The sequence below is a fragment of the Peromyscus californicus genome, unplaced genomic scaffold (assembly GCF_007827085.1).
Source record: "Peromyscus californicus insignis strain IS unplaced genomic scaffold, ASM782708v3 Scaffold_18__1_contigs__length_77618521, whole genome shotgun sequence".
Taxonomy (NCBI): domain Eukaryota; kingdom Metazoa; phylum Chordata; class Mammalia; order Rodentia; family Cricetidae; genus Peromyscus; species Peromyscus californicus.
The window spans coordinates 62,757,121-62,780,532 of NW_026294480.1; the positions used below are offsets into that span (position 1 = coordinate 62,757,121).

At 39.4% G+C, this 23,412-nt stretch overlaps 1 protein-coding gene across 8 annotated transcripts in view; it reads left to right on the forward strand.

The window, feature by feature from the left end:
• Nucleotides 1-23,412, forward strand: part of Atg10 (autophagy related 10) — a 317,126-nt gene that overhangs the window by 187,342 nt on the left and 106,372 nt on the right. Inside the window, exons 6-7 of one of the 8 annotated variants that reach the window (XR_008219608.1) lie at nt 6,277-6,456; nt 7,177-8,044. The exons of 6 other annotated variants lie outside the window; for them this stretch is intronic. The gene's annotated coding sequence lies outside the window, so the exon portion shown is untranslated. Of the gene's footprint in view, nt 1-6,276; nt 6,457-7,176; nt 8,045-23,412 lie in introns of those variants that run through there. One more of the 8 variants, XR_008219607.1, reaches the window with a different exon arrangement.

Consider the following 23,412-nt stretch of genomic DNA (forward strand, 5'->3'; position numbering starts at 1 on the left):
CACAAATCTTAGACATCATTTTATCTCATCCATAAATATTGAGGATGCATCTTTAAAGTAAGGGCTTTCCATAAGTATTTATAGCAGTGTTACTTATATTAGCTCCCCAAATGGAAACAAGACAGGTTCCTTTCAGTGGTGAATGTTTAAACAGATTGTGATATACTCTTACCCTGGAAAGCTAGTCAGCAATCAAAAGGATCCAGCCAATGACACACTCAACAGCCTGGATGAGTCACTGCACAATTAAGCCCAGTGCAAAAAGACAGCCTCCAAAGTTTGCATACCACATGATTCCACTTCTATAACACGTTTTTCTTTTTTACATTCATTTTTTTCAAATTTTATTTATTCTTTCATAATTTCATGCATACACACTGTGTGTGTGTGTGTGTGTGTGTGTGTGTGTGTGTGTGTGTGTACTTATCAGTCACTCCCCAATATCCTTTTATCCCCTTCACCTTCCCACCAAATCCCTTCCTTCCAAGTTTGTTCTGTGGTGTGTGTGTGTGTGTGTGTGTGTGTGTGTGTGTGTGTGTGTGTGTGTGTGTGTGTTTTGTGTATGTGAGTCACTACATTTAATTGGGGTTTCTTGCATGAAGATGGGTTTCGCAGGGGGGGATTCCTTGAGCAAAGGCAGTCTACTGAGAAATATGAGCCCAACTCACAAACCATTAACTCTCCGGAGCTCATTTGGGAGCCTGTCCCCATCCATGGTGGGATTTTGACCTCGTTGCTGTTGTACAGGTGCTGTGCTGGTCACCACAGCGGCTGTGAGATGATATGTGAACAGCCGTACCATCCCCAGAAGGGAGCATTTACAACACTGCTTTCCATCCTCTAGGTCTTCGACCCCTGCTCCTCTTCTGTGATGTTTGCTTGGCACCGTGAAGGGCTGATAGGGTTGTCCTGGTTAGAGCAACACACTCAGCAATTGCCTGCTTCCCACATTAACCAGTTCTGAGTCTGCCTTAACTGGTTCCCATGGCCAACAGAAGCTTCTTTACAAGGCTGAACACAGACTAATTTATAGGTGTAAACATAACATTTTTTTTTTTTTTGTTGTTTTTTTTGTTTTTCGAGACAGGGTTTCTCTGTGTAGCTTTGGAGCCTGTCCTGGATCTCGATCTGTAGCCCAGGCTGGCCTCGAACTCACAGAGATCCGCCTGGCTCTGCCTCCCGAGTGCTGGGATTAAAGGCGTGCGCCACCACCGCCCGGCTTAAACATAACATTTTTTAAAGGCAGTTTGACATCATAACCGTTTATCAATACAGCAGTAGTAGGTTACCTTCTAGGGACTATGCTTTCCTCAGCCGTGGTCTTCTTTACAGTACCGTGTATGAGTTCCTTCTGTTGAAGGGCGGGCGTACCTAAAGCTCACACAGAAAACCCCTGGTTACCCTTATAACTGCCGCGCCACTAGCGCACCAGTAGGTGTATCTCGCCTGAAAGTAGGTATTGTCACTCACAGGAGCCCCAGCAGGGTATGACGGCTGATGATTTTCTCCCCCAGCAGTCTCCATGGCAGTACAAATGCTAGCCAGCAGTGAGGGACTTTCCAGTTCAGCTTCAGCCTGAGTTCTCTCTGGCTTGCAAGCAAAGCTGTGGTGTCTTTAGCAATCGTCTCCTTACCTAGTTCTGGAGATCAGCCAAGAGGAAAAGCCAAGCTGTATTGTTTTGGGGCCCTCTAGGGCCTGCCCAAAAGTGCACAGAGGCCCCTCACACCGGGCATAGAGTTTCAATCGCTCATAATTTCAAGGAACAGTAGCATCCAGCCATGCAGGATGCCTCTGTTTCCTTGCCTTATATTTTTAATTGAGTTACAAAATAGTAGATTTCCAAATGACATTTTCTACATCTTTCATTTTGGTTAGCCATCCCCTTTGCCCCTCATCTTCCCCACCCCATGCTCCTCCCCTCCTTAAACCTTCCCAGTCCCAGTAGCCCCCTTCTCTACTTCATGTTACCTGTGTTCTGTCTAATCTCCCCTAAGGCACTCGCCCATCCAGTGGCTTCTTTCTAGTTTCCTGGCTTCTTTGACACTCTAAGTGGAATACAAAATTAGATTCAAAATTAGAGTCCACATATAAGGGACAACATGTAGCATTTGTGCCTGGGTTACCTCACTCAATTTAATTTTTTTCTAGTTCCATACACTTATTTGCAAATTTCATCTTTCAGTACATCTAGCTAAAATTCCATTTTGTTTATATACCACACCATCATTATCTACTAGCCAGTTAATGGATAACTAGGCTGATACTCTTTCCTAGCTAATGTAAATAGTGCACCAATGAATGTTGATGAGCAAGTATCTCTGTAGTAGGACAGAAAGTCCTCTGGGTGTATGCCCAAGAATGGTAGAGCTGGATAATGTTGTAGTTGTACTTCTAAAGTTCTGAGGAATCACCAGACTGATTTCCGCAGGGGATGCACCAGTTACACTTCAACCAACAGTGAATGAAGTTTCACTTTCCAGCATTTGTTGTCATTTGATCTCTTGATGATATCCTTTCTGACTAGGGTGAGAGGAGAGCTCAAAGTGGTACAATTTGTGATATTCTCTGATAGCTAGTGATAGTGACTGTGTTTTAACATGTTTATGAAATATTTGTATTTCCTTTGAGAATTCTGTTCAGATCGATAACCTACTTTTTGATTTTTTTATGTTTTGTTTTTTTAGTTCTTTATGTATTGTAGATGTGTATGCATTCCTTTGTTGGATGCTGGTAAAGATTTTCTCCCATTGTGAGGCCTGATTCTTAACTTAATTGACTGTTGCCTTGGCTTTTTAATTTCATGAGGTACCATTTGTCAATTGTTAGCCATTTTTCCCAAGTGACCAAGGCTGTATTTAGAAAGTCCTTATTTATGTCTGTGTTTTGTAGGATACTCCATCTTTTCTTCTAGTTGTATCAGAGTTTTGGGGTTTGTGTTAGAGTCTTTTATCCATTTGGAGTTTATTTTTGTTCAAGGCAAGAGATAAGAATTTATTTCCATTCTTCTACATGTTATACATTTTTGAAATGACAAAATCATAACCTGACAACAGGTTTGTGGTTGTCATGCTGGGGACAGGTGGTGGTATGGTGGAGAACCATGCTTTTCTGTGTCTTCACTTTATGAGTATCTCAGTTGTGGTAAGGTACTGTGATTCTGCAAGGTGTTGCGACTGGGAGAACTGAGCATTATAAAAGATTTCTTTGTATCATTTCTTTCAGCTATATGTAAAACTACAGTTATTTCATAACAAATTTATAAAAAGCTAAAAGCTCTCAAAAATCTAAGTGTGATTCCATCATTATAACTAAAATTTTAAAAAATGTATAGTATCATTAAACAAGCAAGCACTATTTAAATTTTTTGAGTTGGTTTCAATCAAAATCCAAATAAAATTTACACATTATAGTGGCCAACATCACTTACAACTTTAGGAATCTGTGTAAAATCCATGTCGATTTTCATTCCTCCCTCTTTTCATGCTAATTTTATTGTTGAAGAAACAGCTTTTTGCAGCCTGGATTATTTTTCCTGCTTATGTCATTATGATGTTTATATGTTCTTCCCTATACGTTTTATGGGCTGGGAGTTAGATATTAAAGTTTGATCTAATTTGCATATGATTTGTGCGGGCAGGAATATACCATAAGTGTTTTTTATTATGCTCCTAAGGAAGTACATAATGCCTGATTGTGGCTGTTTCTGTGATGTTGGCATCTACTGATGATTCTATATCAGTAACTTACTAAGGGCTGTAAAATGTGTGGTTTTATTCCGTCATTCATTATTTATCAGTAATGACAGTTTCTCCCACCAGTGTAGTTACCTGAGATATGCTTTCCATAGAAGAGGCAACAAATACTAATTCTTTCTCTTTAGATTTTAGCTTTGCAGGTAATAAATTGATTTCTTAGCAACCTCTAGAAGACACCAAGAATTTTTTATTGAATTTTTATGAATGAATATTAGTTTTTTGTTTCAATTCATGGTAGTGATTCTCTTTATTGATGTTCAATTTGTCTTATATTACTAGTGAACATCTCTTTAACTCCTGAGTAATTTTGATATATCTCACGTTTTTTTAATTTCTTTCTTGCTTTATGGCACGAGAGATTGCACATTCATGGTTTACATATCCTGTCCAAACTTGAAATAAGTTATTTCTAAGGGAGATTGGTTGCTTTCCCATATGTAAAGCCATTTCTCCCCCCCCCCCCCTCTCTCTCTCTCTCTGTGTGTGTGTGTGTTGGACTAGACTCTGAATATCAGTACTTACGGTTGCAGGACCTTCAGCAAATTATGAAGCACCTTTTGTCTTAGTTTAATTTTCCTACAGAGCTGATACTAGGATCTACAGAGTTGGTGGGAAAACTAAATTAATCAATATATGTAAAATACTTTGAACATTGTCTAGGCTACATAAGAAAATACATTCTATAAAAATAATCAGCATTACTTCTGGGAAAACAGTTATTTCCCTAACTTTTACAATAACACAAATAAACTAGATTAATGTTTGACCCACCCCTCCCTCTTCCCATGTAGTTGATACTAAACCCTTGTGCCTTCGTCGAGTGCATGGACCTTAAGATCTCTTTCTGCTCTAGGCTACTTCACTCTTTGTCCATCTTCCCATCATTCTCTTTCATCAAAGCTTTGTATTCATGGAGTCTGTATTAGTTCATCTTGTGTACCAAAGTAAAACATCTGCACATGGGCACTTTATTTGAAAAATAAACAGGAAGCTTATTCAGGTTACCATTTTGGATGCAGACAGTTGACCAGTGAGCAACCTCACCTGTTGGCCTCTGGTGAGGATGCCCCTGGCTGCATCACAGCAAGGCAGAAAAGCAGAAAGGGAGATGGCCACATGCATTAGAGATCACATACCAAAAAGTAAAGTCAGAGTCAGAGGGTTCAGGCCAGGCTTTGCTTTGTTCTTTCCTGTGAACATTAACACCCTCTGAGAGGATGACCTCTGGGGAGATAAGTCTTCGTTGTCAACTTGACCGGATTTGGAACCACCTAGGAGATGCACCTCTGGTGGTCCCTAGGGGCTTCCCCAAAGAGTTTTAGCTAAGGTGGGAAGACCTGCCCTGAGGGTGGGTGGTACCATCCCATGGGCTGGTGAACCATGGAATGAAACTGAATGAAAATGGAAAAAGGAGAAAGCCAGATGAATACCAGCAGTCCGTGCTCTCGGCTCCTTACCTGTTGAGATGGGAGGGATTCTAACCCTGTACTCTAACACCTTGAATCATGCCCTTGTCACTGTGACGAAGAGTCCCTCTAAACTGAGACAAAACAAGGGCTTCTTCCATTGAATTGTTTCTCTTAGGAGTCTTATCCCCTCACAGCCACAAAGAAAGTAACTAATAACCCCCCCGATGATGTTACCACCTTTCTACTAGGCTCAGCTACCTCAAAACTACTGCATAGGGGGCCAAATTTCTAGTTCGTAAACTTTTGGGGTGCACACTAAAGTCATACCCAAACCATAGCAGGCTCCTTTTTTCACACAAAAATACTAAATTTATAATTTTATAACTTGTAATAGAACTGACTATATTTATACTATATATCCAAATATTTAATTTCACCTAAAAGTTGTTTTTCTTTTATTTTTACAAGTAATATAATCATTTCATGGGCCTCTAAAGGGTAGATGGTCCCCAGGCACTGTACCTACACTAAGGAATACATGACAGGGCTGTGGAAACCTCTGTGGCTGTCCCTGGTCCTCTGTGTCCAGGCTTAGTCTTGCTGTCATTTCTCCCTAAAGCTACTAACCCATGAATATCGGGTGGAAGGTGGTTTTCTTTATATGACTCCCAACTCTGAAGCTAATGTGCTAAAGAAATACTGTTTCTCTTTTCACGTTCCCAAACCACAAAGGTGTCTACTGTATTGTATCATTTTATACACGTGTGTATTCAGACTCCTGCGTGATGAACACACAGGCACACAAATCTCTTTTGTATAACGGCCTTTTCAAAATTGCTTTCTCTCCAAGTCCCTGCTTTGCTTCTTAGCAGTAAACAGGAGAGTTCTGTATGAAACTCAACCTATCTCTTACTCCTTTTAAATATATTATTATTTCTAACACCTGAACTGCATGGTTTAAATTTGGAAGCCAAGAATTTGGAAGCAGTTTGTTTCCTGGTTCTGTGTGCCTGACGGGGATGAGTCCAAGTCAGTGAGTGCTGCTGGACGAGTACAGCTACAAAGGTGAATACTGATTGTTTTTCTTCCTTGCATTGTGTGTCCTGTGCAAGAACCAGGTTAGGGGACTGGGGAAATGGCTCTGCTTACAGTGTTGGCTGCCCAAGCGGGAGGACCAGAGTGCAGATCCCCAGAACCTGTGGAAATACCTACTGGTTGTGGCCGTTCACCTGTAACTCTAGCCTGGGAAAATGGAGACGGAACTCAAGCTCTGTATGAGACAAGTCATACAGGTAAGCTCTAGTTTTGATTGAGGGACCCTGTCACTGAGCAAGACGAAGAGCAATTGAGGAGGAGTCCCAGCATCAACCCCATGCCTCCACGTGCATGCTTGCAAACATGTGTGTCCACATTCGTGCAAACATGTGTACATACACATGCATTCCCACTTACATGTGAAAATAAAGAAGAGTTATCTTTAGTATCTATGGGAAGTAGACTATGAGGAGCCTCTGGAAAACACACATTTACCTCATATACCATGATTTCATCTTGAAAACTTGGGCTTGCCTAAAACATGCAAAACTATGATAATTTCAGTTAGTTTCATTTTCTTACCATAGAAAGTTTCTCGAAGATTAAAAAAAAAGCGTGTCTGTAAAACTCAACAACAACTCTTTAGGTGCCTTTGGTGGAGCTATTCCTTTGACCCTCGGTGCTGCAGGAAGTCATTGGCTAAGAAGCCTTAAATAATGGAACTTCATGTGCTGCCTGCTGATTTAGAATGCCAGCTGATAAACTGATGATTTAATTGTGCTTCCTCTAGTAAGGATTGTAAGTGCTCAAGTGAAGCTCCTGTGATTGGCCTGCCTCTGAACTCAGTCTCCCTAGAGTCTTTAGGCATCTCTTTTACACAACATCCGATAACTGACTTTTAACTCTTCCTATTTTAAATAATACAAATCAATTAAAGCACACAGCTGCTTACCAAAAACCTCTCCGTGTTGCTGTAGGTCTCCATGGGTGTTTCCTGAGGGATCGTAATGACATCAATTAAGTGCACCTGGTAGGAGCTGCGTGAACTGGAAGTGGCTTAATTCTTAAATGACAAAAAATGAAGATGCTTTATGGGCTGCCGCCGCTTCTGCAGAACCTCTGCCAACTCCATGGCTGGCTTCTGTCACGGTGGAGTTGGGTTTAAATAGGACCGCTGATATCGTGGGGTGGTTTTCTCTGTAATTTGCTGCTAATTTGTTGTAGCCGAGTTTGTAGGTATTCTGGGTACTAATAGGTCATTCAGTAAGCAAGTTTATGAAGGCACAGTGCTGCGTATTTTTCAGGAGGTTTTTGCGTTGACATAATATTTTAACAGTTCCCAGTAATTCTGTCACTTTCTTGTTTTAAGAGGGTGAAATATGTTCCCATCATTGTGTTTTCACTGACTTTGGCATCTTAATGACGACAGGGCTGTTTTTCTCCTGACTCCACTAGTAACTGTTTTTAGAGTGTCAATCTGTATGTTCATTGTAACTTTTAATATTTACTGAATGCTGACGGTCATGGATACTGCACATCATCAGAGCACCTCAGTTTCCACATTCACCCTTTCATAGTCCAGAAAACTCCACTGTCGGTCACGGTCCACTGTGCTTGGCTTGTTTGTAGAAAACCGCCATGTTTTTAGAAAGTCTTTATGAATTTGGTTTGTTCCCTGTACTTGCCTTGCATAAGGAGCATATGAAGACGGGAGGAATGGCTCATTGGCTAAGAGCACTGCTGCTCTTGCAGAGGACCCAAGTTCACCTCCCCACACCAAAGTCATTGAACAACTCACAACCACCTGCAACTCTAGCTCCATCGTGCTCCGCTGGTGTACACACACACACACACACACACACACACACACACACACATTTGAAAAGCAGAGACAGCATATGAAACCTCTTCCTTGTTGGTCTTTCATAAATACCTTAGGTTTGTCTCCGAGTCGGCGCCATGTAGGTGCTGGGGTGACACTGCTTTCCTATCTGGCTTAGATTTCTGAAGTTTCTGACCACTCACCACTACTGTTCAAATTGATCTAAATAAAGAGATTCCTTTTTCAATTTGGTCCTGTTGACACGATCTCTCGGTGTTTTGCTTTGTTCCATTCTAATGAGTTGAAAATTCATAGTTTAAGAGTGCGTTCCTTATAAATAACCTGGATCTGCTGATGCATTTTAGCTCACATGTTTAAGTTGATTTTACTGGACAACGGAACAAGATGCTGACTAATACTATATTCCACATGTATCTAGTTGAGCAGCATAACTTAGCTTTTTATCATAAACTTTTGATTCAGCACATGCCTTGAATTTATCCAAAGGCCATATTTAAGGAACTTAATAGTATGTCATTAGAATTTCTATTCCTAAAAAAGGATCAGCTTATAAATATAAAAATAAAATACCATTTAAAATATTTAATAATTCATTTTAATATTACTCATCCTAGCACATTTCATTTTGGTAATTACCTACCATCAATTTTTAATTTTTAATAAACACCTTAGTTCCCAAACTTCAAGTTTGAGGAATATTTATATTCTCATTTCCCATATTTTAGAAGGAAGTTAGTGGCAGGTAGGTGGTAAGTGATGTCTCGAGGTGGGCCAAGAGGGAAGGAGATCACAGGAGGAAGAGGGAAGGGATGCAGGTTCTCCTGGTGCTTGACACTGGATGTCTCTCATCCCCAGTGAGGGCTGGAAGCTACCTAACAAAGATGCTGGTTGGTTTTCTCTTTCTTTTTTGAAACAGTGTCTCCTGTAGCCCAGGCTGGCTCCAAACTCACTGTGTACCGGCCTTGAACTTGATCCTCCTGTTACAGCCCTCACACGCTGGTTTGCAGCATCACACCCTGTATTTGGTTGTATTTTGCATGATAGTTGCTGTACACACATATCCCATCATGCCTTTCTTTCACTTTAGATTTTATTCCACTTTCACCCTCTTCAGCTTTTTCTCACTAGTCACTGTCTCTGGTTCTTGTCCACGTCAGCTGCTAAGTCCCCATATTAATATTTATAGTCTATGCATTATTCTAAAGATTAGCCAACAGAGAAAGATAACACTAAAGTATATCAAGTATTTATGAAAGTCATTACCATTATCTTATAGTATGCTGATGATATTTTCTTTAGTGTCTTTGTCCAGGTGTATTTCCTTCTGGCCAATCTGCTTTTCAAAAGCATATCAAGTAATATACATATATGTATATCTACTCCCTCTAATATAACAGTGCATACATATACTCTAACCAACACAGCAAGTGAATAAGAACTGACAGATTTCATAGAAAACCCAGACTTAGGGGGGTGTCTGTGCTTTCCAGAACAGGAAATATGGAGGAAAGCCAATTTACTATGTTGCTTTCCTCTGAAATGGAAGGAAGGAGACATATGTGTCTGAAGAGTCTAATTTTTTTCTTGCACTAAATCCTATGTAGATCACCATTTAAACAGGATTCTCCTTTACAAACATCACTTAAGCCTGTTACAGGAGATGGGGAGGATGTTGTTCAGCCTTTGTCTAGCAGAGCTATAGCACTGTGCTCTGGTGTACAGGTTTATACTGTAAAGGTCCTCACTAGTAGCTTGCTGTCCAGATTCAGCCTGCAGATGTGCATTGAAGGTCTGGAACTATTTTGAATTTGAATGATTGTAGAATAGGTACATGTTTATAGTTAATCATGGTTGCCTCTGTTCCTCATATTCTGTGTATTTTACTTCATTATTTTGTCTGACTATTTTTAAAAAGCACTTTAATTTTCCTACATTTTTATTGATGAAAAGCAAAGAGCAACAATTCTTTGCCTGATTTAAAAAGGAGTGTGTGTGTGTGTGTGTGTGTGTGTGTGTGTGTGTGTGTGTGTGTAATTTTCTATAAAATACGTGATACTATAGGGAGAAAATTAAATTATTTATAACCCCAAAACATTCCCAGTTAGCACTGTTAACTTTAAAGTAGATACTTTCTGGAAGAGGTGTGTGTGTGTCTGTGTGTGTCTATGTCTATGTGTCTGTGTGTTATAAATATACACACAAATTAGTCATATTATGTCCCTGGTTTAAAAAAATTTGCATCACTGACTTTTCATCACAATGTTTAAATATATTTTAATGACTGTACAGAATTCTAAGCTGATCTCTTAATTATTTTAACAGATTTTGTAGTGTGAAAATTGAATGTTTTTCAGTTTTTATTATCAGCTTCTGAGGGAATATTCTTACATGTATAACTTACGAAATTTCCAATTATTTCTTTGGATATGTTCTTAGAATGGAATTGCCAAGTCAATGCAGATTTACTTTTAAAGGTTCCATTAACCATTCCAGTGTCAATTTCCAAAATTCCCCCTACAGCTGCATGTTACAGCACCCATGGGAGTTACTGCTCACTGACACTGGTCATAACCATCCTTCTTAATGAACTACAGTCTCGTGTCAAACAGATTTGGGGACAAAGTTAAGAATCAGACTAACCGTGATACTGCCCATCAAGGGCTGAAATGTAGTTTTCTTTCAGGTGGTAGGCTAGTATCTATGTTTTAGATACTAGAGAAGTTGACATATTGCCTCATTAAAGGGTGTGATTATCATTCTTGCCCAAATCAAGTATTCTTCCTCTGTCCAGGGGCAGTCTGCAGGAGTAACTGCCAGCATTTTACACTTTGTTAGATTTGTGTGAATGTATGAACAGAACTGCAAGGGTGCCCTTAAGCTCTTCCCTAAGCAATACAGAATAAGTAGAGTCTTGAAGTATAAGGCTTTTGTGTGTGTTGAATTGGTCAGCTGCCTCCTCTAGATATTAAGGTTGGTATGGAATATTTGATCAAGGAAAACTATATCAGGACAAGTTCATTGTGAGTGTACTCCTTCCCAAACCAAGATTATTTTGAATGCTTTAGAAGTAATCTTTTGGCCTCTTTAGAATATGTTCCTAGCATGGCTATGGTGTAGCTATACTTGAGCCATTTATGCTTGGCTGTAATTGGCACCATATAATTTATTCTGTATGCAGAACCAGGCCATTACCCTGAAGACAGATACTGTCTTCCACAGTACTTCCTTTTTCTAAAAGCTCCATGGAATTGGAAATAAATGTGAAAGTATGTGTCTATTATGTAACTTCCTAAAAGTAGAATTTGCCTGTCTAAAGGTATTCTAGTAACAGCAGCTGCCACTCAGGAAGTACTTTCCAAGTGCCAGGTGTTCTTCTAAGTTCTTTGTTCATAGGCTCCACACCTTTGAGTAAAAAGAGATACTGAGACCCCAAAAATAAAGTGCTGAGAGTCTAAGCAAGGGATCTCAGACACCTGTGTTTAGAATACTGTGTCTTCAATCACCATTTTACTGCCTCACACCATGTCCATCTTGCTCTGAAGCTGGCATCATATTAAAGACAGCATACTAAAGTGGGTTTAATTCAGTGTGGAGTCACAAATTCCCTTGAGAATCTGATGAAAATTTTGGAATCTTTTCTTTGACATACAAAAATTTGCAACCCTAAATCAGAAGTTCTCTAAACCTCAAAGAATATTCAGATCATTGGAACTTGACCATAGTGATAGTAAGCCATCCTTCATTCATGGTGATAGAAAGTCATCCTCCATCCATGGTGATAGAAAGTCATCCTCCATCCATGGTGATAGAAAGTCATCCTCCATCCATGGTGATAGAAAGTCATCCTCCATCCATGGTGATAGAAAGTCATCCTCCATCCATGGTGATAGAAAGTCATCCTCCATCCATGGTGATAGAAAGTCATCCTTTATCCATAGTGATAGAAAGTCATCCTCCATCCATAGTGATAGAAAGTCATCCTCCATCCATGGTGATAGAAAGTCATCCTCCATCCATGGTGATAGAAAGTCATCCTCCATCCATGGTGATAGAAAGTCATCCTCCATCCATGGTGATAGAAAGTCATCCTCCATCCATAGTGATAGAAAGTCATCCTCCATCCATAGTGATAGTAAGCCATCCTCCATCCATAGTGATAGAAAGTCATCCTTTATCCATAGTGATAGAAAGTCATCCTCCATAGTGATAGTAAGCCATCCTCCATCCATGGTGATAGAAAGTCATCCTTTATCCATAGTGATAGAAAGTCATCCTCCATCCATGGTGATAGAAAGTCATCCTTTATCCATAGTGATAGAAAGTCATCCTCCATCCATGGTGATAGAAAGTCATCCTCCATCCATAGTGATAGTAAGCCATCCTCCATCCATGATGGTAGAAAGTCATCTTCCATCTCTGGTTATAGTAAATTGTCCTCCATTCATGGCATAGTAAGTTGATAGATAGCAAGTAACACCAGAGGCCACAGGAGCAGCAAGTTCCATACTTGAGAAAAAATGATGAGTACTGTAGTGTCTTCTTCTATAGTGTGACTCGGGAAATTGTTCCTATAAAATGAACTAACTGTGGTTTCTCAATTCTCCCAATAAGGGCTTCAACTACATGAAATAGAGTCTAATTTTTCAACTGAGCTTTGATAATACATAGCTTGTCCCAGGAGGAGATTCTTCAGTGGGTTAGGAAGTTGACCTTGAAGTCAGAAATATTTGGGTTCATCCACTTACTAATACTGTATCTAAGAACACATTACGTTTCGTGTCTGCACAATAGGAAATTATTTCCATGCAAAGAATATAAGAACTACCCCACCAGGTTCCTCTGATGTATTTGTACCACAATGCCTTTCATATGTTCAGACTCATGCTTGGCACATGATCAATGCCACGAGTATGAAATGTACTGCACATAGCAATTTACATTCTTTGTACATATAACATTGCAGTGGTGAATAGAATTATCGAACTTCAAGTATCCTTCAACAGAATACTCACTAACTAACTAACCAACTGTGTATGAAGTAGAGGCTAGCATGTGAGTGCTTACTATACTTACTGAGTGAATGTAAAGGGCTTTACAATCTCATCCAAAAACAAAATAAAAAAAAAAACCCACAAAAGCAAACCTACAAAAAATCTGATCTGTTTACATCAGAATTTCTTCTTTAGAAAAGATGTACAGTTCTGGCTGTCCTGGAACTCACTCTGTAGACTTGGCTGTCTTTGAACTCCAGAGAGCTGCCTGCCTCTGCTTCTTGAGTTCTGGTATTAAAGGCATGCACCCCTACCACCTCGTGGCAAGAAAGATCTACAATTTTAAACAGTTTGACAGTTGACTAGTTTATTATGGGATGGGGCTGACAAATCACAGGAGGAATGTCCTAAGACTTCAACAGGTAGGAGGAGTCCCTCTAGACCTCAGTGAGAATCTGTCTCCATCAAGCTTCTCCTTCAGTCATGCTTTTAGCAGTTGCCATTAAGTCTGTGGATAACCCTGTAGCTTCCCATTGAGATGCAGATGTATCTTAACATACCCTAAGTCCATCTAGTATGGGGCAGCATAAATATTGTGCCTACTTTTTAGACCATTTGCTGGTGAATGCAGTTAAATTGAATGCAAGTCTAAGTAACTTCCTCTAATCAATATACTCATTTTCTACCAGGACTTACTCCCATCTCCCCCACAGCCTTATTCAAATGGTCTTTATTAATCAAAACTGAGGTGGCCTATTCCTCACACAATGGCACTGTATATCAGGTTTTTCAAATTTAGATTTGTTCATGCACAGCTAATGGGAACCTTCACAAGAGGGGAGTCACAACAGCTGAGCCTCTATTCAGACAGTTGCTTATGAATCTCACTCATCTGAGGGTCCTTTCCCCCCTCATCTCCCACTTCTGTCTTTTCATAGTCAAATTCATTACAACTGCTAAGAAAGAAAATCAGTTTGAATGAGTCCTGTAAAATGATCATTTTTGGTTTTCCAAAGTCTATCTTATAAGAAGGAATAATCGGCACAATGCAATTGTTTTACACATTATAAATATTTTATTCAGTTTATCATATGTGACTTTATTACACTAGCAGGAAAAGCTAAATGGTCAACAGTTCCAGTGTCTTAAGTATTTAAATATTTCCCTTTGGATTTTGACTTAGCAAAGTTGAGTCATAACTTTTTACAAGTCCTAGTTTGCTTTCTTTCATATCACACTCGTTATAAATCAAATACTTCTTGTCATATTGCAGATATGACATAATCTCATGTGGAGTATTAAAAAGAAATTCAGTGAGGAAAACCTGTGGCATGTTAGGACTTTTTCATTGAGATATAATTGGCATACCACAAAAGCTACCATTTGAAAATGCATAATTCAGTGGATTTTAGTTTATTCACAAGGGTGTATTACCAGTTCTAGGACATTTTCACCATCCTTAAAGGAAGCTCTATGAGGAGTCACTCCCCATCCATTCTTCCCCTCCTCCTTTCAAGAGCACAGGTTAGCCTGTCCCAGTTTCCCTTTGCCTGTTCTGGGATCTTACATAAACGAAGCCACAAACTAGATTATCTTCTGCAGTAGCTTGTCTCATCCGGCTCATCTGAGCTGTAGCTTTATAAGCATTTCATTCCTTGTGATGACTGGATAACATTCTGTTATGCCACATTTCGTGTGTTCATCGGTTCACGAACGTTTGGCTGTTTTCTCTCAGTGCTATTACAGAGGATGCTAGTATGAACACATAAATTTTTGCATAAGTGTATTTTGTGGATACCTAACAATAGAATGTCTATGTTACATGGTAACACTACTTAATTTTGAATACTAGCTGACAAACTGCTCTTTACATAAGAGTTACCATTTTTTTTTTATTTCTACCAGAAATGTGTAGGCATTCCAGTTTTTCCCATCACTGCCAGTAGTTGTCATTATCTTTTAGTTGTTAATATTCTGTTGGATATGCAGTCATAGCTAACTGTAGTTTGGGATTACATTTACCTAATGAATGTCTAATAGTATTGAGTATATTTTCATGTGTCTCTCTTCTATCCTGTCAGATTATCTAGATCCTTATAAGATACATAATTTTCAAAATTTCCCCTCTGCTTTGCAGTGTTTTTTCACTATCATTTGGCTCAAAATATTAACGAGAAATCATACTTTATATTTCTTTCCTTTGGTTTCTCATGCCTTAGGTTCCCATCTACAAAACTCCTGTTACTGTAAAGACATAAAGCTTAAACCATATAGTCCTCAACAATTGTAAGGTTTGAACTTTTGAATTGAGGCCTTTGTCCTGTTTTCACATATCGTTATATGTGGTTTCAGAAAGAGGTCAGGTTCATTTTCTGCACATAGATGTCTCAGAGCCTCAGACCTGCTCTTTGCTGAACTCTTTTCCCATTTCGATTGGTACTGCTAAAGTTCAGTTGAGTACATACATGCATGTTTATTTCTGTCCCACTCGTGTGTGGAGACAGTCTTACAAGAGCATCACAGTTGCTGGTTTTTGTTTTTTGTTTGTTTGTTTTTTGAGACAGAGTCTTAGTATCTCTGTCCTCAAACTTGCTTTATAGCTGAGGGCGACCTTCATCTGATCTGCTTTCCTTTACCTTCCCAGTGCTGAGGTGACAGGTATTTACCATCACACCTGGCCCCAGTCTTGACAACTGTGACCCTTCTAGCAATCGGGCCTGATAGTCTTGATTTGGAATAGGAATTGTTCTTTCTGGAGACAGTTATATTCCTTTCATTTCAGTACTAATTTGAGGGCCAGCCTCTCAATTCCTGCCCAGAAAAATAGTTGGAATTAAGATTGGGGTTTCGTAGATCAGTTTGGAAATAGACCCATCTTACCAGTGTTGAATATTCTGGTCCAGGAACATGGAATGTCTTTTATATTTAGTTCTTTATTATTGTGCATATAAATATAGTTGATTTGTGAATTGTTTGTGCATTCCACAAATTTTGCTGAACTTGTTAGCTATAATAGAATTTATATAGATTTTACTTGATTTTCTCTATATAAGATTTTATCATTTAACATGTCTTACTTTTGATGTCTCAGACAGTATATGAAAGAGTAGATAGTCTGAGAAATAAATTAAGAATCACAATTCTCTGCTCCTTCTAGCTAGTCTTAGTTTTGCCCTGGGCACACAAAATAGTCTGTTAAATAATCAGAACAAAACATGGAGGTCATTTGTATTGGCCATCTATACATGGACATGAGGTCCGCCCTGATGAGTGGATGATATACCCAGTGACACCCCATTGGTGAAAACTGATTTTTCTCTTTCCCAGAAAGTGTCAGTTGACTAAGGGTGGACCTCCTTGTCCATCTCCCCCTCTCAGTGTTGGGACCAAGTCTGACTTGAACTGTGCAGGTCTTATGCTGTCAGAGCCCATGTGAGTTCATCTGTGAATCAGTCCTGTTGTGTCTGGAATCCTGGATTCCATTGTCTCTCCATAACAGTATGTTCTATTTCTCCTTCCTCAGGAGATCCTCTCCTCAACAGGTGTCTGTAGGTGTGTGGAATTACGTCCGGAAGACACTGCTACCTTGGAGCCATCTCTCACCCCTGGCTCTGACAGTCTTTCTACCTCCCCTTCTACATAGATCCTTGAGCTTTGCAGGGAGGGGTTGGATGAAGACACAGTGTTGAGGGCTCTTACTCTCTTCCCATTGTCCTGTTGTGTGTCTCTGTATTAATTTTTATCTCCTGCAAGAAGAAGCTTCTTTGAAGCACTGATCTCTGGGTATAGCAGTATGCCATTAGGGGATACTTTACTGCTTTGTTCATTTAGCAGAATAGCAGTAGTAGGTTTTCCCCTAGCCCCTGACCCACCTACTCTCGGGTTCTTGGCCGTTTTAGTAGTGTCGTATATGGGTTCCATCTCATGGAGTGGGCCTTCAATCCCATCAAAAAGTGATCAGTCACTCCCATAACATTTGTGCCGCTGTAGCACCAGTATATCTTGCAGGCAGGTTTCTGTTACAGGCCACCGGATTTCTGTCTGGGTAATGTTGATGATTCCCTTTCTCCTCTGGCAGTGGGAAGAATACTTTCCTGTACCATAGTCAGTAAGGGCAAAGGTTCCAGTTAGGCACCGGCAGGACTTCTCCATGTTTGATGGCATAAATAAGTGTTGTCTTCATCAGCTGGGCCTTACTGTCAGATTATGGAGAGCAACCAACAGCCATGGCAATAGCCTGTGATGTTTGGGAGTTTCCATGGGGCCTCTTTGGCCAATGACTCAACAAGATGTAACCCATTCCTGCCACTGAAGGTTTTATTTGGTGCCATAAGATATCTAGTTGTGGAACTGAGTCTCCAATTATTTGGTGACTCCATTTAGTTTCCTTTTAGATATGTATATATTTTAGGAAGCGGTTTCCAAATGGCCTTTAGTGTTTGCTTATCCCTCCTAGACCCCTCCTTTACCCTTCTCCTCCCTCCTTTAATCTTCCTATTCTGGTTTCCATTGTCTCTCCTTAACAATGTGTTCTGTTTCTCCTTCCTCGGGAGATCCTCTCGTCAACAGGTGTCTATAGGTGTGTGGAATTATGTCTGGGTCTCCAGTTCAATTCCATTGGTGAACATATCTATTTTGATGGCAGTCCCACACTTTTTATTACTATAGCTCTGTAGTACATCTTGAAACCTGGCATAGTGAGACCCCCAGCAGTTCTTTTGTTTTTCAGAAATGTTTTCACTCTCTGGGGGGTGACTTTTCTTATTGTTAAAGAACACAAAGGTAGGAATATTTAAGTTACAAAAAACAGTTTCCAGTGTTAAGTGAACATTTTCTTGGATTAATCTTTACTAATTCTTGGTTCATTTTTGTCAAACTATAAAAGATATTTCATGGTAATATAAAAGATATTTCATGGTAAAATTTATGTGTTTGTGAGTGATTTCTCAGTTTTTTCTTTTAAAAAAAGCCTGTCTTGATAATTAGAATGTGAGTGTTTAGATGTACGGAAAAGCACATATATTGACTCAATAAAGAGTGGAATGAAAAGCTAGTCTCTGCCTAGGGACTCCCCAGGTCTGGGGAGAAATCACCTAAAATTATTTGACCTGATAATAATTTAGTTAGACCAACTTTCTTTCAATTGTATTTGTCTGGTAAACTGCCTTTTAAACTACTAAACTGTCTCTGTTAAATAGAACATTATTTTAAAATTCTACATAGTCATTTTTACCTTATGGTGTATATTTCTGTACATTTTCAAAAAAAAAACATAGAACTTTATAATTTAGGGAAACCAAGATACAGAATTCTGTCATTCCTCTGCTCAAGAGTACAGTTGGTTTTCACTAACCTTTTTTCCTTTTTTTTTTCAGCTCAACCTCTGTTCTCTATCTTTTTGTTTTTCCTTTCCCAGAATGTCATCTGTGGATTTATATAGCATGCAGGTTTTCGAGTCTGTCTTTTTCCAGTGAGCACACTGCATTGGAAATTCACTGTGTTGCTGTGTTCATCAGTGGTTCATAATATTTTATTGTATACCATTTTATAAAGCAGAACAATATTTTGTTTACCCAATAGTTAGCTATTGGATCTTAGAGCCAATGCCAGACTTTGTTGATTAAAAATGAAATGATTAAACCAGATGATGACATATGCCCATAATCATAGTACCTGGGAAAGGAAACTGAGGCATGATGATTTGGAGTTTCAGCCTAGGCTGAGACCTGGTGTGGTGGCACACACTTTTAATCCCAGCACTTGGGAGGCAGAGGCAGATAAGTCCCTGTGAGTTCAAGGCTAGTCTGATCTACATAGTGAGTTCCAGGTTAGCCAGGGCTGCACAGTGAGATTCTGTCTCAAACAATAAGTAGCCAAGAAAACAATCGTAAACATTGTGTGACAGAGTTTTTGCTTATGTTAGCTTTCACTTTTCTTGGGTAAATACATAGGAGTGAGATAGTGAGCGTTTATGAGAAAACACAAGAATATTCCCCAAATATCTGACCTCTTGTGCTCACCACTAGGTTGTGAGTGTCGCACTACACTCTGCCCTCAGCAAGCCCTTACATTGTCAGCTCACTTGTTAACCTTGGCACAGCAGCAGGTGTGTAGCAGTTAAGAGTATGTGCTTTTAGTTTGCATTTACCTAATGACTGATAGGGAATGCCTTTTCTGATGTTTGGTTGTCTTTGTTGTCACTGGTAAAGCAGCTTTTCAAATTTCTTTCCCTCTTCTGTGCTGGATCTCTTAATATTCTTATTACAGGGTCTAAAAAGTCTTTATATATCTCTATAAAAGTCTTTCTCACATATATGATGGCCTGTATACTTTCTTCCAGTAGGTGCTTATTTTTATGCTCTAATTAGTGCTTTTCACTAGCCAAAATTTTAATTTACCTGGGAGTCCATTTTATGGAGAACTTGTTAATTTATTTCACTTGATATTTTTGTGTGTGAATTTTCAGTGGCTCAGCATCGTTCATTGCAAAGACTATGCTTTCTTTCCTGAGTTGCCTTCAGACCTTTGGTAACACTTAGTTGATTATATTTAGGCCTATATTGAGATTCTCTGTTCTGTTGAACTGATGAATTCTGCTAAGCCTTTAACCAAGACTGGACTGACTGTCTTGATCGTTTGGCTGTGTGTTGAATTTCACTATTAGACTAAGGATTGCCGGGCTTTGCTCCTCCGTTTCAGACAGTATCTGCTGTTCCTTGGCCAGTCCTTTTGTCATTCTGTGTTAATGGTAGAATCAGCTCCTCAATATCAACTGCTAATCCTAATAAGGCTGTTTAACTTAAATTTAGTTTAACATATGAACTATAGGATGTACATATAGCAGAGCGCAATGTAGTAGTCTGATGCATGTACATGTTAGGTAATGTATAATTCAGGTTAAACCGGTATTTGCTCATTTACATTTATCATAACTTTATGGTGAAAAGTCAGTCTTTTCTTTTCGCTTTTTCAAATGTACAATGTTTTATTATTCCTTTAGTCGTCTTTCTTAATAATAGGACACCAGAAATTCTCATACCTAACTCACTGTATCAATACCCATTGGTAAACTTCCCTTTATCTATCCATCCCCTGTAGTGGCCACTATTCTACTCTCAGCTTCTATGGGAGCAGTGATTCTAGACTCCAGTGTGGGTGAGATCAGTACTTTTCTTCTTCCACCAACACTGTGACTGCTAGGAGAATGGCTATCCAGGCTGCATTAAACAGATTCAGCAGACATTAAATAAATCCACTCAAGTTAAAAAGGAAAAAAGAAGAGAGCAAAGACTATAATTGATGCTGAGGATGTGGAGAAAATGAAAACTTTTACATTGTCAGGGGTTTTTAGTGAAGTCATAGAGAAATGCATGATGGTTCCTCAAAAAGTTAAAAATAGAACTGTGATGTGGTCCAGCCATCCAACTACTGGGCACATATAAAAGTAAATACATTGAGGAGACAAACAGGTCTCATGCAGTCTGCATCTCCTTTCCACCCACTTCTGTTCACAGAGACTGCCTTTCCTAGCTGGATAGTTAGAAGTAGGCTTTGCCCATGTTTTCTTTGTGTGTGCTCCATATTGTTCCATGGTTCCAGCATTGGGTCAAAACCCAAGATAATACAGAGAAAGCAAAAGAATGCACTGCCAAAGGGGCAGATGTCGGCTTGGAAGTAACCGCCTTCCCTGGATATCAGCTACTTGCCCCAATCTGTTACTGGGGTTGCCTTTCAGAGGCCTCCTTTAGCTACCTGTTTGTTTTGTTTTGTTTTGTTTTCATTAGGAATCATTTTACTGATTTTTTTTTTTGAGTGGTCGTGTTTGGTTTTACCCTAGGTTTTTGGGCTATCTAGTCTCTGGTTCTTTGTTACCTAAACAGTGCCCTATATGGGATCCTTCTTTTGGAGTGGGCCTTAAATCAAATCAGACATTGCTTGGATACTCCCATGATTTCTATGCCACCATTACCCTAGCATACTTTGCAGATAGGACAGATTGTAGGACAAAGGTTTTGTGGCTCTGTTGGTGTCCACATTTCTCTTTTGGTAGCCTGCAGAGTACCTTCCTGTAACAAAGAGATTAGAACATAGGGGTGAAGGCTCCATGTACACACCAGCTCTCCTTCTCATGTTCAATGAGTTGTGTGGATGTTGTCCTCAGCAATAGGGCCCCACTGTCAGTTTGCAGGGAACAACCCTTTGTCTTAGTATCAGCCTGGGTTGCTTCTGGATTTCCATGGGACCCCTTTGACCAACAACTCAAATGAATGCAACCCAGTCATGCCTCTGGAAGCCTTGCCTGACTACAAGAGATGGCCTGTTGAGACTCTATATCACTCATTACTAGGAGTCTTCATTAGTATCACTTTCATAGATTCCAGGAAGTTTCCACTGCACTAGATTTTCATCCAACCCCCCCCCCAATGTCCCCAAATTCGAGCTGTCTCCCCCATACTCTCTCCATTTCACCTGATCACTCCTGCTCCCATCCCCACCCACCCCAGTCTACCCATAAAATCTATTCTATTTCCCCTTCCAGGGGGATCCATGTGTCACACCTAGACCCTACCTCTTTGCCTAACCTCTCTGGGTCTATGGATTGTAGCTTGGTTATCATTTATTTAATGGCTAATATCCACTTATAAGTGAATACATACCATATTTGTCTTTCTGGGTCTGTGTTACCTCATTCAGGATGATTTTTTTTTTTTTAGTTCCATCCATTTGACTGTAGATTTCATGATGTCATTTTTTTTTAAACAGCCGAGTAATACTCCATTGTGTAAATGTACCACATTTTCTTTATCCATTCTTCAGTTGAGGGGCATCTAGGTTGTTTCCAGTTTCTGACTATTATGAATAAAAAGCTACAATTAAAAAAAAATGGTTGAGAAATGGTTGAGCAAGTGTCCTTGTGGTAGGATAGAGCATCCTTTGGGTATATGTCCAAGAGTAGTAAAGCTGAGTCTTGGGGTAGATAGATTCCCAATTTTCTGAGGAGCTTCCATATTGATTTCCATAGTGGCTATACAAGTTGACCCTCCCACTAGAAATGGAGGAGTGTTCCCCTTGCTCCATATCCTCACCAGCATGAGTTGTCATTTGTGTTATTGATCTTAGCCATTTTGACAAGTATAAGATGGGATCTCAAAGTAGTTTTGATTTGCATTTCCATGATAGCTAAGGATGTTGAACATTTCTTTAAGTATATCTCAGCCATTTTGGTTTCCTCTGTTGAGAATTCTCTATTTAGATTTTTCCCCTTTTCCTGCACCCAAGACAAGATTCCTTTGTGTAGCCCTGGCCATCCCAAGTGCTGGGATTAAAGGTGTACGTCACCACTGCCCAACTTTAGGTCCCTTTTTAATTGAATTATTTGTGGTTTTTTTTTTGATATCTAGTTTCCCATGTTTTTTGTATATTTTGGATATTAGTCCTCTATTGGATGTGGAGTTGGTAAAAATCTTTTCCCATTCTGTAGGCTGCTGCTTTGTCCTTTTGACAGTGTCCTTTGCCTTACAGAAGCTTTTCAGTTTCATGAGGTCCCATTTATTAATTGTGGATCTTAGTGCCTGCACTATGAGTGTTCAGTTCAGGAAGCTGTCTCCTGTACTAATGCATTCAAGGCTATTCCCCACTTTTTTTTTTATCAGGTTCAGCCTATCTTGTTTCATCTTGAGGTCTTTGATCCACTTGGACTTGAGTTTTGTGCAGGATGATAAACCTGGATCTATTTGCATTGTTCTACACAGAGATGTCCAGGTAGACCAGTAGCATTTGTTGAAGATGCTGTCTTATTTCTACTGTGTATTTCTGGCTTCTGTAAAATCAAAGATCAGGTGTCCATAAGTGATTGGATTTATGTCTTGGTTTTCAATTTGACTCCATTGATCAATGTGTCTGTTTTTATGCCAATACATATGCCATGCAGTTTTTATTGCCATAGCTCTGTAGTACAGTGTGAAATCAAGAATGGTGATACTTCAAACAGTTCTTTTATTGTTCAGGGTTGTTTTAGCTATCCTAGGTTTTTTTGTTTTTCCATATGAAGTTGAGACTTGTCCTTTCTCGGTCTGTGAAGAATTGAGTTGGAATTGATGGGGATTGCATTGAATCTGCAGATTGCTTTTGGTAGGATGGCCATTTTTACTATGTTAATTCTACCCATCCATGAGCATGGGATCCTTCTATCTTCTGATAGCTTCTTCAGTGTCTTTCTTCAAAGACTTGAAGGTCTTATAATACAGGTCTTTCACTTGCGTGGCTAGAGTTACCTCAACATATTTTATATTATTTGAAGCTGTTGTAAAAGTTGTTGTTTCCTTGATTTCTGTTTCAGTCCGTTTGTCATTTCTTTTTCTTTTTTTTTTCTTTTTTTT